Raw genomic sequence first — 17,903 nt, 5'->3', positions numbered from 1 at the left:
AAATAAGAGTTTTCACATTCAAGACCATACCGATAGCTCTAGTTAGTATGTCTGCAATCAGTGACATATAGAGAACCCACTTATTAGAAGTGATCTGTATCTGTGGGGCAGACATATGTTAACAGTCATTCATTTGAGACGGCCTAAACTTTAGGAGTAAGAGCTGCTTTCTTATCAATCTATTTATCCAAACTGGTTAATAAGCCAGGAGTGAGTGAAAGGCAATCCTCTGGAGACTCCATGAAAGATCTAATTTCTATTACGCACAAAATACTTCACTTTATTTGACATATTTGTTAAAATGGAATAGTCAGATGATCCCATCTAGCGGATCCTGGCTCTGTCTTGAAAGAGAGTGTAATTATACTACAAGAAATGCTGGCCATCAAAAGAGACTCTGATGGCTTTCCGACGAAGGTGGGATTCGAACCCACGCGTGCAGAGCACAATGGATTAGCTGTCCATCGCCTTAACCACTCGGCCACCTCGTCTGCCCTACAGCCCCAAATGAAACCTTGCTTCACAAAAGGTACTGAAGTGTCAATATACTGTACCTAAAAAAGAAAAAAAACAGCTGAGGCAAGATCTCACATTCCACGTCTTCCCCCAATTAGGGACCTACATTTCATTTTTGGGAAATTCTTACTATGTGCTAATTACAAATATTCATAAGATTCCCCTAGACTTTGTCAGAACTGTCAAGATATAATTCTATGGGGTTTTGAATAGACAGAGCATATGTTATAGGACAATTATAGAATCTATTCCGTTTGGACTGTATTTTTAATAGTCATGATAACATGCTAGCATGTGAGTCGATCTTGCACAGTGAATGATGGAGCAGTGTCTGTCATCTACTTGGTCAGCTGTAGATGGCTCACCTGGGGAGATGTGAAAAGAGAGAGCTCCAGTGGCGCAATCGGTTAGCGCGCGGTACTTATTCAGCAGTACTAGCACTGAGCCATGCCGAGGTTGTGAGTTCAAGCCTCACCTGGAGCAGCCGTGTTGTTTTTCATAAACCATTTCACAAAAAGTAAAGTTTAAACTCAGAGTATGGACGGCCCTTGCTAGAGAGTCTTTACTTCTTATAGGATCTACGTGTCCTACTCCTCTGGGTGCCAAATATCACATATCCTACGCGATGCTCAGTGTAAACATTCCATGATGTGCCATCTTACATTTCATGCAAACCCCACATCAGTGCATTTAAAAATACATTTGTAGAATAATAAATATGATGAAAACAGTGTTCTCAGATGATAACCATAAACTGAAGAGCTGCAAAAAATGCTGTATCAGCTACTTACAATAAAAGGTGACTCGAAAAAACTAGCAAAAGAAGAGCATCATCATATTAAAGGTTCTATTCACCATCTTGAGTTGCACCATAGCAGCTTATGGTGCTTTTCTGCTCAGAGTGTGCCTCCAATCCCACATTCATTTTTAATTTATTTGCAATTTAAAAAACAACAATTACTGCTCGAAGTTCACTTTTCAAAACCATTCAACCTATTAAATGTATTTCTTTAACCTATGAATGTGGTCCATGTTCACTTTTCCTCATCTTCATCTCGATACTCCTTTCCCAGAAACCAGGTTCACTTCTTCATTCAACCCACCCATCCAAGGTCACCAAATCTTTGAAGCACAAGTCTGCCTATTCTCCCTTTCTCTCTATGTACAAGATACCTTGTATCATTTGAATGGACAGCAGGAGAGAAGGATATTTATGGTGAGTGGGGGAGGGGTTTTGAGGAGTAACCTCATTTGCCTAAGAGCCGGGGTATCTGGGAAAAAAAGTATTTTATGGGGGAAGAATTTCACATCTCCTTGGTGAAATTTGTAGGGCCTTATAACATCCTTTCTGTGGATGCAGATTCAGTCGGAACAGAGGTCCTAGTCCTCGCTCTGCCTTTCAAAGGAACTGTAAATATGCATGGCTTATTTGGCTTTGCCCGGCAGGGTGAGAATGGCGTTTGTCAGGTGATCGGAAGGGGTGAGGCAATAATTTATAATTCAATGATCTTCATGATATTTTCTTGATAATATGAAAGCAGGAAAGGGAAGCTTGGCAATAAGCAATCCTAAAGCAAGGTGTGACTCCAGGGAAGAATGACTTGAAAACAACATACAGAAAGACTCATGTAAAAAGGCCCTGATGAGGCTTGAACTCATGACCCCTGGTTTACAAGACCAGTGCTCTGCCACTGAGCTACGAGGCCAGTCTGCACGCAGGATGTAAATTGCAACATGTATACTTACTGAGGTATGAATATATCTATGATTTTGAGACTCTGTATGGAAACGTAGTTGCATATGAATGTCCACGTGCGCGCACACATTGAAGACCATGCTTAAGGCACTTTTCTTGGAAGTATGAAAAACTACATTTTTATATGAGAAAATAAGAGTTTTCACATTCAAGACCATACCGATAGCTCTAGTTAGTATGTCTGCAATCAGTAACATATAGAGAACCCACTTATTAGAAGTGATCTGTCTCTGTGGGGCAGACATATGTTAACAGTCATTCATTTGAGACGGCCTAAACTTTAGGAGTAAGAGCTGCTTTCTTATCAATCTATTTATCCAAACTGGTTAATAAGCCAGGAGTGAGTGAAAGGCAATCCTCTGGAAACTCCATGAAAGATCTAATTTCTATTACGCACAAAATACTTCACTTTATTTGACATATTTGTTAAAATGGAACAGTCAGATGATCCCATCTAGCGGATCCTGGCTCTGTCTTGAAAGAGAGTGTAATTATACTACAAGAAATGCTGGCCATCTAAAGAGACTCTGATGGCTTTCCGACGAAGGTGGGATTCGAACCCACGCGTGCAGAGCACAATGGATTAGCAGTCCATCGCCTTAACCACTCGGCCACCTTGTCTGCCCTACAGCCCCATCTGAAACCTTGCTTCACAAAAGGTACTGAAGTGTCAATATACTGTACCTAAAAAAGAAAAAAAACAGCTGAGGCAAGATCTCACATTCCACGTCTTCCCCCAATTAGGGACCTACATTTCATTTTTGGGAAATTCTTACTATGTGCTAATTACAAATATTCATAAGATTCCCCTAGACTTTGTCAGAACTGTCAAGATATAATTCTATGGGGTTTTGAATAGACAGAGCATATGTTATAGGACAATTATAGAATCTATTCCGTTTGGACTGTATTTTTAATAGTCATGATAACATGCTAGCATGTGAGTCGATCTTGCACAGTGAATGATGGAGCAGTGTCTGTCATCTACTTGGTCAGCTGTAGATGGCTCACCTAGGGAGATGTGAAAAGAGAGAGCTCCAGTGGCGCAATCGGTTAGCGTGCGGTACTTATACAGCAGTACTTGCACTGAGCCATGCCGAGGTTGTGAGTTCGAGCCTCACCTGGAGCAGCCGTGTTGTTTTTCATAAACCATTTCACAAAAAGTAAAGTTTAAACTCAGAGTATGGACGGCCCTTGCTAGAGAGTCTTTACTTCTTATAGGATCTACGTGTCCTACTCCTCTGGGTGCCAAATATCACATATCCTACGCGATGCTCAGTTTAAACATTCCATGATGTGCCATCTTGCATTTCATGCAAACACCACATCAGTGCATTTAAAAATACATTTGTAGAATAATAAATATGATGAAAACAGTGTTCTCACATGATAACCATAAACTGAAGAGCTGCAAAAAATGCTGTATCAGCTACTTACAATAAAAGGTGACTCGAAAAAACTAGCAAAAGAAGAGCATCATCATATTAAAGGTTCTATTCACCATCTTGAGTTGCACCATAGCAGCTTATGGTGCTTTTCTGCTCAGAGTGTGCCTCCAATCCCACATTCATTTTTAATTTATTTGCAATTTAAAAAACAACAATTACTGCTCGAAGTTCACTTTTCAAAACCATTCAACCTATTAAATGTATTTCTCTAACCTATGAATGTGGTCCATGTTCACTTTTCCTCATCTTCATCTCGATACTCCTTTCCCAGAAACCAGGTTCACTTCTTCATTCAACCCACCCATCCAAGGTCACCAAATCTTTGAAGCAAGTCTGCCTATTCTCCCTTTCTCTCTATGTACAAGATACCTTGTATCATTTGAATGGACAGCAGGAGAGAAGGATATTTATGGTGAGTGGGGGTGGGGTTTTGAGGAGTAACCTCATTTGCCTAAGAGCCGGGGTATCTGGGAAAAAAAGTATTTTATGGGGGAAGAATTTCACATCTCCTTGGTGAAATTTGTAGGGCCTTATAACATCCTTTCTGTGGATGCAGATTCAGTCGGAACAGAGGTCCTAGTCCTCGCTCTGCCTTTCAAAGGAACTGTAAATATGCATGGCTTATTTGGCTTTGCCCGGCAGGGTGAGAATGGCGTTTGTCAGGCGTTCGTCAGGCGATCGGAAGGGGTGAGGCAATAATTTATAATTCAATGATCTTCATGATATTTTCTTGATAATATGAGAGCAGGAAAGGGAAGCTTGGCAATAAGCAATCCTAAAGCAAGGTGTGACTGCAGGGAAGAATGACTTGAAAACAACATACAGAAAGACTCATGTAAAAAGGCCCTGATGAGGCTTGAACTCATGATCCCTGGTTTACAAGACCAGTGCTCTGCCACTGAGCTACAAGGCCTGTCTGCTCGCAGGATGTAAATTGCAACATGTATTCTTACTGAGGTATGAATATATCTATGATTTTGAGACTCTGTATGGAAACGTAGTTGCATATGAATGTCCACGTGCGCGCACACATTGAAGACCATGCTTAAGGCACTTTTCTTGGAAGTATGAAAAACTACATTTTCATATGAGAAAATAAGAGTTTTCACATTCAAGACCATACCGATAGCTCTAGTTAGTATGTCTGCAATCAGTGACATATAGAGAACCCACTTATTAGAAGTGATCTGTATCTGTGGGGCAGACATATGTTAACAGTCATTCATTTGAGACGGCCTAAACTTTAGGAGTAAGAGCTGCTTTCGTATCAATCTATTTATCCAAACTGGTTAATAAGCCAGGAGTGAGTGAAAGGCAATCCTCTGGAAACTCCATGAAAGATCTAATTTCTATTACGCACAAAATACTTCACTTTATTTGACATATTTGTTAAAATGGAACAGTCAGATGATCCCATCTAGCGGATCCTGGCTCTGTCTTGAAAGAGAGTGTAATTATACTACAAGAAATGCTGGCCATCAAAAGAGACTCTGATGGCTTTCCGACGAAGGTGGGATTCGAACCCACGCGTGCAGAGCACAATGGATTAGCAGTCCATCGCCTTAACCACTCGGCCACCTCGTCTGCCCTACAGCCCCATCTGAAACCTTGCTTCACAAAAGGTACTGAAGTGTCAATATACTGTGCCTAAAAAAGAAAAAAAACAGCTGAGGCAAGATCTCACATTCCAGGTCTTCCCCCAATTAGGGACCTACATTTCATTTTTGGGAAATTCTTACTATGTGCTAATTACAAATATTCATAAGATTCCCCTAGACTTTGTCAGAACTGTCAAGATATAATTCTATGGGGTTTTGAATAGACAGAGCATATGTTATAGGACAATTATAGAATCTATTCCGTTTGGACTGTATTTTTAATAGTCATGATAACATGCTAGCATGTGAGTCGATCTTGCACAGTGAATGATGGAGCAGTGTCTGTCATCTACTTGGTCAGCTGTAGATGTCTCACCTGGGGAGATGTGAAAAGAGAGAGCTCCAGTGGCGCAATCGGTTAGCGCGCGGTACTTATACAGCAGTACTTGCACTGAGCCATGCCGAGGTTGTGAGTTCGAGCCTCACCTGGAGCAGCCGTGTTGTTTTTCATAAACCATTTCACAAAAAGTAAAGTTTAAACTCAGAGTATGGACGGCCCTTGCTAGAGAGTCTTTACTTCTTATAGGATCTACGTGTCCTACTCCTCTGGGTGCCAAATATCACATATCCTACGCGATGCTCAGTTTAAACATTCCATGATGTGCCATCTTGCATTTCATGCAAACACCACATCAGTGCATTTAAAAATACATTTGTAGAATAATAAATATGATGAAAACAGTGTTCTCACATGATAACCATAAACTGAAGAGCTGCAAAAAATGCTGTATCAGCTACTTACAATAAAAGGTGACTCGAAAAAACTAGCAAAAGAAGAGCATCATCATATTAAAGGTTCTATTCACCATCTTGAGTTGCACCATAGCAGCTTATGGTGCTTTTCTGCTCAGAGTGTGCCTCCAATCCCACATTCATTTTTAATTTATTTGCAATTTAAAAAACAACAATTACTGCTCGAAGTTCACTTTTCAAAACCATTCAACCTATTAAATGTATTTCTCTAACCTATGAATGTGGTCCATGTTCACTTTTCCTCATCTTCATCTCGATACTCCTTTCCCAGAAACCAGGTTCACTTCTTCATTCAACCCACCCATCCAAGGTCACCAAATCTTTGAAGCACAAGTCTGCCTATTCTCCCTTTCTCTCTATGTACAAGATACCTTGTATCATTTGAATGGACAGCAGGAGAGAAGGATATTTATGGTGAGTGGGGGTGGGGTTTTGAGGAGTAACCTCATTTGCCTAAGAGCCGGGGTATCTGGGAAAAAAAGTATTTTATGGGGGAAGAATTTCACATCTCCTTGGTGAAATTTGAAGGGCCTTATAACATCCTTTCTGTGGATGCAGATTCAGTCGGAACAGAGGTCCTAGTCCTCGCTCTGCCTTTCAAAGGAACTGTAAATATGCATGGCTTATTTGGCTTTGCCCGGCAGGGTGAGAATGGCGTTTGTCAGGCGTTCGTCAGGCGATCGGAAGGGGTGAGGCAATAATTTATAATTCAATGATCTTCATGATATTTTCTTGATAATATGAAAGCAGGAAAGGGAAGCTTGGCAATAAGCAATCCTAAAGCAAGGTGTGACTCCAGGGAAGAATGACTTGAAAACAACATACAGAAAGACTCATGTAAAAAGGCCCTGATGAGGCTTGAACTCATGACCCCTGGTTTACAAGACCAGTGCTCTGCCACTGAGCTACAAGGCCAGTCTGCACGCAGGATGTAAATTGCAACATGTATTCTTACTGAGGTATGAATATATCTATGATTTTGAGACTCTGTATGGAAACGTAGTTGCATATGAATGTCCACGTGCGCGCACACATTGAAGACCATGCTTAAGGCACTTTTCTTGGAAGTATGAAAAACTACATTTTCATATGAGAAAATAAGAGTTTTCACATTCAAGACCATACTGATAGCTCTAGTTAGTATGTCTGCAATCAGTGACATATAGAGAACCCACTTATTAGAAGTGATCTGTCTCTGTGGGGCAGACATATGTTAACAGTCATTCATTTGAGACGGCCTAAACTTTAGGAGTAAGAGCTGCTTTCTTATCAATCTATTTATCCAAACTGGTTAATAAGCCAGGAGTGAGTGAAAGGCAATCCTCTGGAAACTCCATGAAAGATCTAATTTCTATTACGCACAAAATACTTCACTTTATTTGACATATTTGTTAAAATGGAACAGTCAGATGATCCCATCTAGCGGATCCTGGCTCTGTCTTGAAAGAGAGTGTAATTATACTACAAGAAATGCTGGCCATCAAAAGAGACTCTGATGGCTTTCCGACGAAGGTGGGATTCGAACCCACGCGTGCAGAGCACAATGGATTAGCAGTCCATCGCCTTAACCACTCGGCCACCTCGTCTGCCCTACAGCCCCATCTGAAACCTTGCTTCACAAAAGGTACTGAAGTGTCAATATACTGTACCTAAAAAAGAAAAAAAACAGCTGAGGCAAGATCTCACATTCCACGTCTTCCCCCAATTAGGGACCTACATTTCATTTTTGGGAAATTCTTACTATGTGCTAATTACAAATATTCATAAGATTCCCCTAGACTTTGTCAGAACTGTCAAGATATAATTCTATGGGGTTTTGAATAGACAGAGCATATGTTATAGGACAATTATAGAATCTATTCCGTTTGGACTGTATTTTTAATAGTCATGATAACATGCTAGCATGTGAGTCGATCTTGCACAGTGAATGATGGAGCAGTGTCTGTCATCTACTTGGTCAGCTGTAGATGGCTCACCTTGGGAGATGTGAAAAGAGAGAGCTCCAGTGGCGCAATCGGTTAGCGCACGGTACTTATACAGCAGTACTTGCACTGAGCCATGCCGAGGTTGTGAGTTCGAGCCTCACCTGGAGCAGCCGTGTTGTTTTTCATAAACCATTTCACAAAAAGTAAAGTTTAAACTCAGAGTATGGACGGCCCTTGCTAGAGAGTCTTTACTTCTTATAGGATCTACGTGTCCTACTCCTCTGGGTGCCAAATATTACATATAATACGCAATGCTCAGTTTAAACATTCCATGATGTGCCATCTTGCATTTCATGCAAACACCACATCAGTGCATTTAACCCCTTCCATGCGGCGCGAATTCCGCCGCGGTGCTGACCGTTTCTTGCGCGGGCGGGCTCATGACGGAACGGTTCCGTCATGAGCACAGCTCAACCGACGCTCATGACGGAACCGTTCCGTCATGAGCATGGAAGGGGTTAAAAATACATTTGTAGAATAATAAATATGATGAAAACAGTGTTCTCACATGATAACCATAAACTGAAGAGCTGCAAAAAATGCTGTATCAGCTACTTACAATAAAAGGTGACTCGAAAAAACTAGCAAAAGAAGAGCATCATCATATTAAAGGTTCTATTCACCATCTTGAGTTGCACCATAGCAGCTTATGGTGCTTTTCTGCTCAGAGTGTGCCTCCAATCCCACATTCATTTTTAATTTATTTGCAATTTAAAAAACAACAATTACTGCTCGAAGGTCACTTTTCAAAACCATTCAACCTATTAAATGTATTTCTCTAACCTATGAATGTGGTCCATGTTCACTTTTCCTCATCTTCATCTCGATACTCCTTTCCCAGAAACCAGGTTCACTTCTTCATTCAACCCACCCATCCAAGGTCACCAAATCTTTGAAGCACAAGTCTGCCTATTCTCCCTTTCTCTCTATGTACAAGATACCTTGTATCATTTGAATGGACAGCAGGAGAGAAGGATATTTATGGTGAGTGGGGGTGGGGTTTTGAGGAGTAACCTCATTTGCCTAAGAGCCGGGGTATCTGGGAAAAAAAGTATTTTATGGGGGAAGAATTTCACATCTCCTTGGTGAAATTTGTAGGGCCTTATAACATCCTTTCTGTGGATTCAGATTCAGTCGGAACAGAGGTCCTAGTCCTCGCTCTGCCTTTCAAAGGAACTGTAAATATGCATGGCTTATTTGGCTTTGCCCGGCAGGGTGAGAATGGCGTTTGTCAGGCGTTCGTCAGGCGATCGGAAGGGGTGAGGCAATAATTTATAATTCAATGATCTTCATGATATTTTCTTGATAATATGAAAGGAGGAAAGGGAAGCTTGGCAATAAGCAATCCTAAAGCAAGGTGTGACTCCAGGGAAGAATGACTTGAAAACAACATACAGAAAGACTCATGTAAAAAGGCCCTGATGAGGCTTGAACTCATGACCCCTGGTTTACAAGACCAGTGCTCTGCCACTGAGCTACAAGGCCAGTCTGCACGCAGGATGTAAATTGCAACATGTATTCTTACTGAGGTATGAATATATCTATGATTTTGAGACTCTGTATGGAAACGTAGTTGCGTATGAATGTCCACGTGCGCGCACACATTGAAGACCATGCTTAAGGCACTTTTCTTGGAAGTATGAAAAACTACATTTTCATATGAGAAAATAAGAGTTTTCACATTCAAGACCATACTGATAGCTCTAGTTAGTATGTCTGCAATCAGTGACATATAGAGAACCCACTTATTAGAAGTGATCTGTCTCTGTGGGGCAGACATATGTTAACAGTCATTCATTTGAGACGGCCTAAACTTTAGGAGTAAGAGCTGCTTTCTTTTCAATCTATTTATCCAAACTGGTTAATAAGCCAGGAGTGAGTGAAAGGCAATCCTCTGGAAACTCCATGAAAGATCTAATTTCTATTACGCACAAAATACTTCACTTTATTTGACATATTTGTTAAAATGGAACAGTCAGATGATCCCATCTAGCGGATCCTGGCTCTGTCTTGAAAGAGAGTGTAATTATACTACAAGAAATGCTGGCCATCAAAAGAGACTCTGATGGCTTTCCGACGAAGGTGGGATTCGAACCCACGCGTGCAGAGCACAATGGATTAGCAGTCCATCGCCTTAACCACTCGGCCACCTCGTCTGCCCTACAGCCCCATCTGAAACCTTGCTTCACAAAAGGTACTGAAGTGTCAATATACTGTACCTAAAAAAGAAAAAAAACAGCTGAGGCAAGATCTCACATTCCACGTCTTCCCCCAATTAGGGACCTACATTTCATTTTTGGGAAATTCTTACTATGTGCTAATTACAAATATTCATAAGATTCCCCTAGACTTTGTCAGAACTGTCAAGATATAATTCTATGGGGTTTTGAATAGACAGAGCATATGTTATAGGACAATTATAGAATCTATTCCGTTTGGACTGTATTTTTAATAGTCATGATAACATGCTAACATGTGAGTCGATCTTGCACAGTGAATGATGGAGCAGTGTCTGTCATCTACTTGGTCAGCTGTAGATGGCTCACCTGGGGAGATGTGAAAAGAGAGAGCTCCAGTGGCGCAATCGGTTAGCGCGCGGTACTTATACAGCAGTACTTGCACTGAGCCATGCCGAGGTTGTGAGTTCGAGCCTCACCTGGAGCAGCCGTGTTGTTTTTCATAAACCATTTCACAAAAAGTAAAGTTTAAACTCAGAGTATGGACGGCCCTTGCTAGAGAGTCTTTACTTCTTATAGGATCTACGTGTCCTACTCCTCTGGGTGCCAAATATCACATGTCCTACGCGATGCTCAGTTTAAACATTCCATGATGTGCCATCTTGCATTTCATGCAAACACCACATCAGTGCATTTAAAAATACATTTGTAGAATAATAAAAATGATGAAAACAGTGTTCTCACATGATAACCATAAACTGAAGAGCTGCAAAAAATGCTGTATCAGCTACTTACAATAAAAGGTGACTCGAAAAAACTAGCAAAAGAAGAGCATCATCATATTAAAGGTTCTATTCACCATCTTGAGTTGCACCATAGCAGCTTATGGTGCTTTTCTGCTCAGAGTGTGCCTCCAATCCCACATTCATTTTTAATTTCTTTGCAATTTAAAAAACAACAATTACTGCTCGAAGTTCACTTTTCAAAACCATTCAACCTATTAAATGTATTTCTCTAACCTATGAATGTGGTCCATGTTCACTTTTCCTCATCTTCATCTCGATACTCCTTTCCCAGAAACCAGGTTCACTTCTTCATTCAACCCACCCATCCAAGGTCACCAAATCTTTGAAGCAAGTCTGCCTATTCTCCCTTTCTCTCTATGTACAAGATACCTTGTATCATTTGAATGGACAGCAGGAGAGAAGGATATTTATGGTGAGTGGGGGTGGGGTTTTGAGGAGTAACCTCATTTGCCTAAGAGCCGGGGTATCTGGGAAAAAAAGTATTTTATGGGGGAAGAATTTCACATCTCCTTGGTGAAATTTGTAGGGCCTTATAACATCCTTTCTGTGGATGCAGATTCAGTCGGAACAGAGGTCCTAGTCCTCGCTCTGCCTTTCAAAGGAACTGTAAATATGCATGGCTTATTTGGCTTTGCCCGGCAGGGTGAGAATGGCGTTTGTCAGGCGTTCGTCAGGCGATCGGAAGGGGTGAGGCAATAATTTATAATTCAATGATCTTCATGATATTTTCTTGATAATATGAAAGCAGGAAAGGGAAGCTTGGCAATAAGCAATCCTAAAGCAAGGTGTGACTCCAGGGAAGAATGACTTGAAAACAACATACAGAAAGACTCGTAAAAAGGCCCTGATGAGGCTTGAACTCATGACCCCTGGTTTACAAGACCAGTGCTCTGCCACTGAGCTACAAGGCCAGTCTGCACGCAGGATGTAAATTGCAACATGTATTCTTACTGAGGTATGAATATATCTATGATTTTGAGACTCTGTATGGAAACGTAGTTGCATATGAATGTCCACGTGCGCGCACACATTGAAGACCATGCTTAAGGCACTTTTCTTGGAAGTATGAAAAACTACATTTTCATATGAGAAAATAAGAGTTTTCACATTCAAGTCCATACCGATAGCTCTAGTTAGTATGTCTGCAATCAGTGACATATAGAGAACCCACTTATTAGAAGTGATCTGTATCTGTGGGGCAGACATATGTTAACAGTCATTCATTTGAGACGGCCTAAACTTTAGGAGTAAGAGCTGCTTTCTTATCAATCTATTTATCCAAACTGGTTAATAAGCCAGGAGTGAGTGAAAGGCAATCCTCTGGAGACTCCATGAAAGATCTAATTTCTATTACGCACAAAATACTTCACTTTATTTGACATATTTGTTAAAATGGAACAGTCAGATGATCCCATCTAGCGGATCCTGGCTCTGTCTTGAAAGAGAGTGTAATTATACTACAAGAAATGCTGGCCATCAAAAGAGACTCTGATGGCTTTCCGACGAAGGTGGGATTCGAACCCACGCGTGCAGAGCACAATGGATTAGCTGTCCATCGCCTTAACCACTCGGCCACCTCGTCTGCCCTACAGCCCCAACTGAAACCTTGCTTCACAAAAGGTACTGAAGTGTCAATATACTGTACCTAAAAAAGAAAAAAAACAGCTGAGGCAAGATCTCACATTCCACGTCTTCCCCCAATTAGGGACCTACATTTCATTTTTGGGAAATTCTTACTATGTGCTAATTACAAATATTCATAAGATTCCCCTAGACTTTGTCAGAACTGTCAAGATATAATTCTATGGGGTTTTGAATAGACAGAGCATATGTTATAGGACAATTATAGAATCTATTCCGTTTGGACTGTATTTTTAATAGTCATGATAACATGCTAGCATGTGAGTCGATCTTGCACAGTGAATGATGGAGCAGTGTCTGTCATCTACTTGGTCAGCTGTAGATGGCTCACCTGGGGAGATGTGAAAAGAGAGAGCTCCAGTGGCGCAATCGTTAGCGCGCGGTACTTATACAGCAGTACTTGCACTGAGCCATGCCGAGGTTGTGAGTTCGAGCCTCACCTGGAGCAGCCGTGTTGTTTTTCATAAACCATTTCACAAAAAGTAATGTTTAAACTCAGAGTATGGACGGCCCTTGCTAGAGAGTCTTTACTTCTTATAGGATCTACGTGTCCTACTCCTCTGGGTGCCAAATATCACATGTCCTACGCGATGCTCAGTTTAAACATTCCATGATGTGCCATCTTGCATTTCATGCAAACACCACATCAGTGCATTTAAAAATACATTTGTAGAATAATAAAAATGATGAAAACAGTGTTCTCACATGATAACCATAAACTGAAGAGCTGCAAAAAATGCTGTATCAGCTACTTACAATAAAAGGTGACTCGAAAAAACTAGCAAAAGAAGAGCATCATCATATTAAAGGTTCTATTCACCATCTTGAGTTGCACCATAGCAGCTTATGGTGCTTTTCTGCTCAGAGTGTGCCTCCAATCCCACATTCATTTTTAATTTCTTTGCAATTTAAAAAACAACAATTACTGCTCGAAGTTCACTTTCAAAACCATTCAACCTATTAAATGTATTTCTCTAACCTATGAATGTGGTCCATGTTCACTTTTCCTCATCTTCATCTCGATACTCCTTTCCCAGAAACCAGGTTCACTTCTTCATTCAACCCACCCATCCAAGGTCACCAAATCTTTGAAGCAAGTCTGCCTATTCTCCCTTTCTCTCTATGTACAAGATACCTTGTATCATTTGAATGGACAGCAGGAGAGAAGGATATTTATGGTGAGTGGGGGTGGGGTTTTGAGGAGTAACCTCATTTGCCTAAGAGCCGGGGTATCTGGGAAAAAAAGTATTTTATGGGGGAAGAATTTCACATCTCCTTGGTGAAATTTGTAGGGCCTTATAACATCCTTTCTGTGGATGCAGATTCAGTCGGAACAGAGGTCCTAGTCCTCGCTCTGCCTTTCAAAGGAACTGTAAATATGCATGGCTTATTTGGCTTTGCCCGGCAGGGTGAGAATGGCGTTTGTCAGGCGTTCGTCAGGCGATCGGAAGGGGTGAGGCAATAATTTATAATTCAATGATCTTCATGATATTTTCTTGATAATATGAAAGCAGGAAAGGGAAGCTTGGCAATAAGCAATCCTAAAGCAAGGTGTGACTCCAGGGAAGAATGACTTGAAAACAACATACAGAAAGACTCGTAAAAAGGCCCTGATGAGGCTTGAACTCATGACCCCTGGTTTACAAGACCAGTGCTCTGCCACTGAGCTACAAGGCCAGTCTGCACGCAGGATGTAAATTGCAACATGTATTCTTACTGAGGTATGAATATATCTATGATTTTGAGACTCTGTATGGAAACGTAGTTGCATATGAATGTCCACGTGCGCGCACACATTGAAGACCATGCTTAAGGCACTTTTCTTGGAAGTATGAAAAACTACATTTTCATATGAGAAAATAAGAGTTTTCACATTCAAGACCATACTGATAGCTCTAGTTAGTATGTCTGCAATCAGTGACATATAGAGAACCCACTTATTAGAAGTGATCTGTCTCTGTGGGGCAGACATATTTTAACAGTCATTCATTTGAGACGGCCTAAACTTTAGGAGTAAGAGCTGCTTTCTTATCAATCTATTTATCCAAACTGGTTAATAAGCCAGGAGTGAGTGAAAGGCAATCCTCTGGAAACTCCATGAAAGATCTAATTTCTATTACGCACAAAATACTTCACTTTATTTGACATATTTGTTCAAATGGAACAGTCAGATGATCCCATCTAGCGGATCCTGGCTCTGTCTTGAAAGAGAGTGTAATTATACTACAAGAAATGCTGGCCATCAAAAGAGACTCTGATGGCTTTCTGACGAAGGTGGGATTCGAACCCACGCGTGCAGAGCACAATGGATTAGCAGTCCATTGCCTTATCCACTCGGCCACCTCGTCTGCCCTACAGCCCCATCTGAAACCTTGCTTCACAAAAGGTACTGAAGTGTCAATATACTGTACCTAAAAAAGAAAAAAAACAGCTGAGGCAAGATCTCACATTCCACGTCTTCCCCCAATTAGGGACCTACATTTCATTTTTGGGAAATTCTTACTATGTGCTAATTACAAATATTCATAAGATTCCCCTAGACTTTGTCAGAACTGTCAAGATATAATTCTATGGGGTTTTGAATAGACAGAGCATATGTTATAGGACAATTATAGAATCTATTCCGTTTGGACTGTATTTTTAATAGTCATGATAACATGCTAGCATGTGAGTCGATCTTGCACAGTGAATGATGGAGCAGTGTCTGTCATCTACTTGGTCAGCTGTAGATGGCTCACCTGGGGAGATGTGAAAAGAGAGAGCTCCAGTGGCGCAATCGGTTAGCGCGCGGTACTTATACAGCAGTACTTGCACTGAGCCATGCCGAGGTTGTGAGTTCGAGCCTCACCTGGAGCAGCCGTGTTGTTTTTCATAAACCATTTCACAAAAAGTAAAGTTTAAACTCAGAGTATGGACGGCCCTTGCTAGAGAGTCTTTACTTCTTATAGGATCTACGTGTCCTACTCCTCTGGGTGCCAAATATCACATATCCTACGCGATGCTCAGTTTAAACATTCCATGATGTGCCATCTTGCATTTCATGCAAACACCACATCAGTGCATTTAAAAATACATTTGTAGAATAATAAATATGATGAAAACAGTGTTCTCACATGATAACCATAAACTGAAGAGCTGCAAAAAATGCTGTATCAGCTACTTACAATAAAAGGTGACTCGAAAAAACTAGCAAAAGAAGAGCATCATCATATTAAAGGTTCTATTCACCATCTTGAGTTGCACCATAGCAGCTTATGGTGCTTTTCTGCTCAGAGTGTGCCTCCAATCCCACATTCATTTTTAATTTATTTGCAATTTAAAAAACAACAATTACTGCTCGAAGTTCACTTTTCAAAACCATTCAACCTATTAAATGTATTTCTCTAACCTATGAATGTGGTCCATGTTCACTTTTCCTCATCTTCATCTCGATACTCCTTTCCCAGAAACCAGGTTCACTTCTTCATTCAACCCACCCATCCAAGGTCACCAAATCTTTGAAGCACAAGTCTGCCTATTCTCCCTTTCTCTCTATGTACAAGATACCTTGTATCATTTGAATGGACAGCAGGAGAGAAGGATATTTATGGTGAGTGGGGGTGGGGTTTTGAGGAGTAACCTCATTTGCCTAAGAGCCGGGGTATCTGGGAAAAAAAGTATTTTATGGGGGAAGAATTTCACATCTCCCTGGTGAAATTTGTAGGGCCTTATAACATCCTTTCTGTGGATTCAGATTCAGTCGGAACAGAGGTCCTAGTCCTCGCTCTGCCTTTCAAAGGAACTGTAAATATGCATGGCTTATTTGGCTTTGCCCGGCAGGGTGAGAATGGCGTTTGTCAGGCGTTCGTCAGGCGATCGGAAGGGGTGAGGCAATAATTTATAATTCAATGATCTTCATGATATTTTCTTGATAATATGAGAGCAGGAAAGGGAAGCTTGGCAATAAGCAATCCTAAAGCAAGGTGTGACTGCAGAGAAGAATGACTTGAAAACAACATACAGAAAGACTCATGTAAAAAGGCCCTGATGAGGCTTGAACTCATGACCCCTGGTTTACAAGACCAGTGCTCTGCCACTGAGCTACAAGGCCTGTCTGCACGCAGAATGTAAATTGCAACATGTATTCTTACTGAGGTATGAATATATCTATGATTTTGAGACTCTGTATGGAAACGTAGTTGCATATGAATGTCCACGTGCTCGCACACATTGAAGACCATGCTTAAGGCACTTTTCTTGGAAGTATGAAAAACTACATTTTCATATGAGAAAATAAGAGTTTTCACATTCAAGACCATACCGATAGCTCTAGTTAGTATGTCTGCAATCAGTGACATATAGAGAACCCACTTATTAGAAGTGATCTGTATCTGTGGGGCAGACATATGTTAACAGTCATTCATTTGAGACGGCCTAAACTTTAGGAGTAAGAGCTGCTTTCTTATCAATCTATTTATCCAAACTGGTTAATAAGCCAGGAGTGAGTGAAAGGCAATCCTCTGGAGACTCCATGAAAGATCTAATTTCTATTACGCACAAAATACTTCACTTTATTTGACATATTTGTTAAAATGGAACAGTCAGATGATCCCATCTAGCGGATCCTGGCTCTGTCTTGAAAGAGAGTGTAATTATACTACAAGAAATGCTGGCCATCAAAAGAGACTCTGATGGCTTTCCGACGAAGGTGGGATTCGAACCCACGCGTGCAGAGCACAATGGATTAGCTGTCCATCGCCTTAACCACTCGGCCACCTCGTCTGCCCTACAGCCCCAACTGAAACCTTGCTTCACAAAAGGTACTGAAGTGTCAATATACTGTACCTAAAAAAGAAAAAAAACAGCTGAGGCAAGATCTCACATTCCACGTCTTCCCCCAATTAGGGACCTACATTTCATTTTTGGGAAATTCTTACTATGTGCTAATTACAAATATTCATAAGATTCCCCTAGACTTTGTCAGAACTGTCAAGATATAATTCTATGGGGTTTTGAATAGACAGAGCATATGTTATAGGACAATTATAGAATCTATTCCGTTTGGACTGTATTTTTAATAGTCATGATAACATGCTAGCATGTGAGTCGATCTTGCACAGTGAATGATGGAGCAGTGTCTGTCATCTACTTGGTCAGCTGTAGATGGCTCACCTGGGGAGATGT

At 40.9% G+C, this 17,903-nt stretch overlaps 13 non-coding genes across 13 annotated transcripts; 5 read left to right on the top strand and 8 right to left on the bottom strand.

The window, feature by feature from the left end:
• The first annotated feature begins 3,306 nt into the window (after nt 1-3,306).
• On the top strand, nt 3,307-3,401 carry TRNAI-UAU (transfer RNA isoleucine (anticodon UAU)). The gene is made up of 2 exons: nt 3,307-3,344; nt 3,366-3,401. It is a non-coding gene; the product is annotated as a tRNA-Ile (tRNA).
• A 1,821-nt stretch (nt 3,402-5,222) lies between these two features.
• TRNAS-GCU (transfer RNA serine (anticodon GCU)) lies at nt 5,223-5,304 on the bottom strand. Its single transcript has one exon. It is a non-coding gene; the product is annotated as a tRNA-Ser (tRNA).
• Nucleotides 5,305-5,717: 413 nt separating this feature from the next.
• Nucleotides 5,718-5,812, top strand: TRNAI-UAU (transfer RNA isoleucine (anticodon UAU)). The gene is made up of 2 exons: nt 5,718-5,755; nt 5,777-5,812. It is a non-coding gene; the product is annotated as a tRNA-Ile (tRNA).
• A 1,162-nt stretch (nt 5,813-6,974) lies between these two features.
• On the bottom strand, nt 6,975-7,046 carry TRNAT-UGU (transfer RNA threonine (anticodon UGU)). The gene has a single exon. It is a non-coding gene; the product is annotated as a tRNA-Thr (tRNA).
• A 589-nt stretch (nt 7,047-7,635) lies between these two features.
• On the bottom strand, nt 7,636-7,717 carry TRNAS-GCU (transfer RNA serine (anticodon GCU)). Its single transcript has one exon. It is a non-coding gene; the product is annotated as a tRNA-Ser (tRNA).
• A 413-nt stretch (nt 7,718-8,130) lies between these two features.
• TRNAI-UAU (transfer RNA isoleucine (anticodon UAU)) lies at nt 8,131-8,225 on the top strand. The gene is made up of 2 exons: nt 8,131-8,168; nt 8,190-8,225. It is a non-coding gene; the product is annotated as a tRNA-Ile (tRNA).
• Nucleotides 8,226-9,529: 1,304 nt separating this feature from the next.
• TRNAT-UGU (transfer RNA threonine (anticodon UGU)) lies at nt 9,530-9,601 on the bottom strand. The gene has a single exon. It is a non-coding gene; the product is annotated as a tRNA-Thr (tRNA).
• Nucleotides 9,602-10,190: 589 nt separating this feature from the next.
• Nucleotides 10,191-10,272, bottom strand: TRNAS-GCU (transfer RNA serine (anticodon GCU)). The gene has a single exon. It is a non-coding gene; the product is annotated as a tRNA-Ser (tRNA).
• Nucleotides 10,273-10,685: 413 nt separating this feature from the next.
• Nucleotides 10,686-10,780, top strand: TRNAI-UAU (transfer RNA isoleucine (anticodon UAU)). Its single transcript has 2 exons — nt 10,686-10,723; nt 10,745-10,780. It is a non-coding gene; the product is annotated as a tRNA-Ile (tRNA).
• A 1,158-nt stretch (nt 10,781-11,938) lies between these two features.
• On the bottom strand, nt 11,939-12,010 carry TRNAT-UGU (transfer RNA threonine (anticodon UGU)). The gene has a single exon. It is a non-coding gene; the product is annotated as a tRNA-Thr (tRNA).
• A 2,335-nt stretch (nt 12,011-14,345) lies between these two features.
• Nucleotides 14,346-14,417, bottom strand: TRNAT-UGU (transfer RNA threonine (anticodon UGU)). Its single transcript has one exon. It is a non-coding gene; the product is annotated as a tRNA-Thr (tRNA).
• A 1,084-nt stretch (nt 14,418-15,501) lies between these two features.
• TRNAI-UAU (transfer RNA isoleucine (anticodon UAU)) lies at nt 15,502-15,596 on the top strand. Its single transcript has 2 exons — nt 15,502-15,539; nt 15,561-15,596. It is a non-coding gene; the product is annotated as a tRNA-Ile (tRNA).
• Nucleotides 15,597-16,758: 1,162 nt separating this feature from the next.
• TRNAT-UGU (transfer RNA threonine (anticodon UGU)) lies at nt 16,759-16,830 on the bottom strand. The gene has a single exon. It is a non-coding gene; the product is annotated as a tRNA-Thr (tRNA).
• Nucleotides 16,831-17,903: the final 1,073 nt, after the last annotated feature.

Source organism: Triturus cristatus, chromosome 12, assembly GCF_964204655.1.
Source record: "Triturus cristatus chromosome 12, aTriCri1.1, whole genome shotgun sequence".
Classification (NCBI taxonomy): Eukaryota; Metazoa; Chordata; class Amphibia; order Caudata; family Salamandridae; genus Triturus; species Triturus cristatus.
This window is presented reverse-complemented; position numbering and strand designations above follow the sequence as displayed.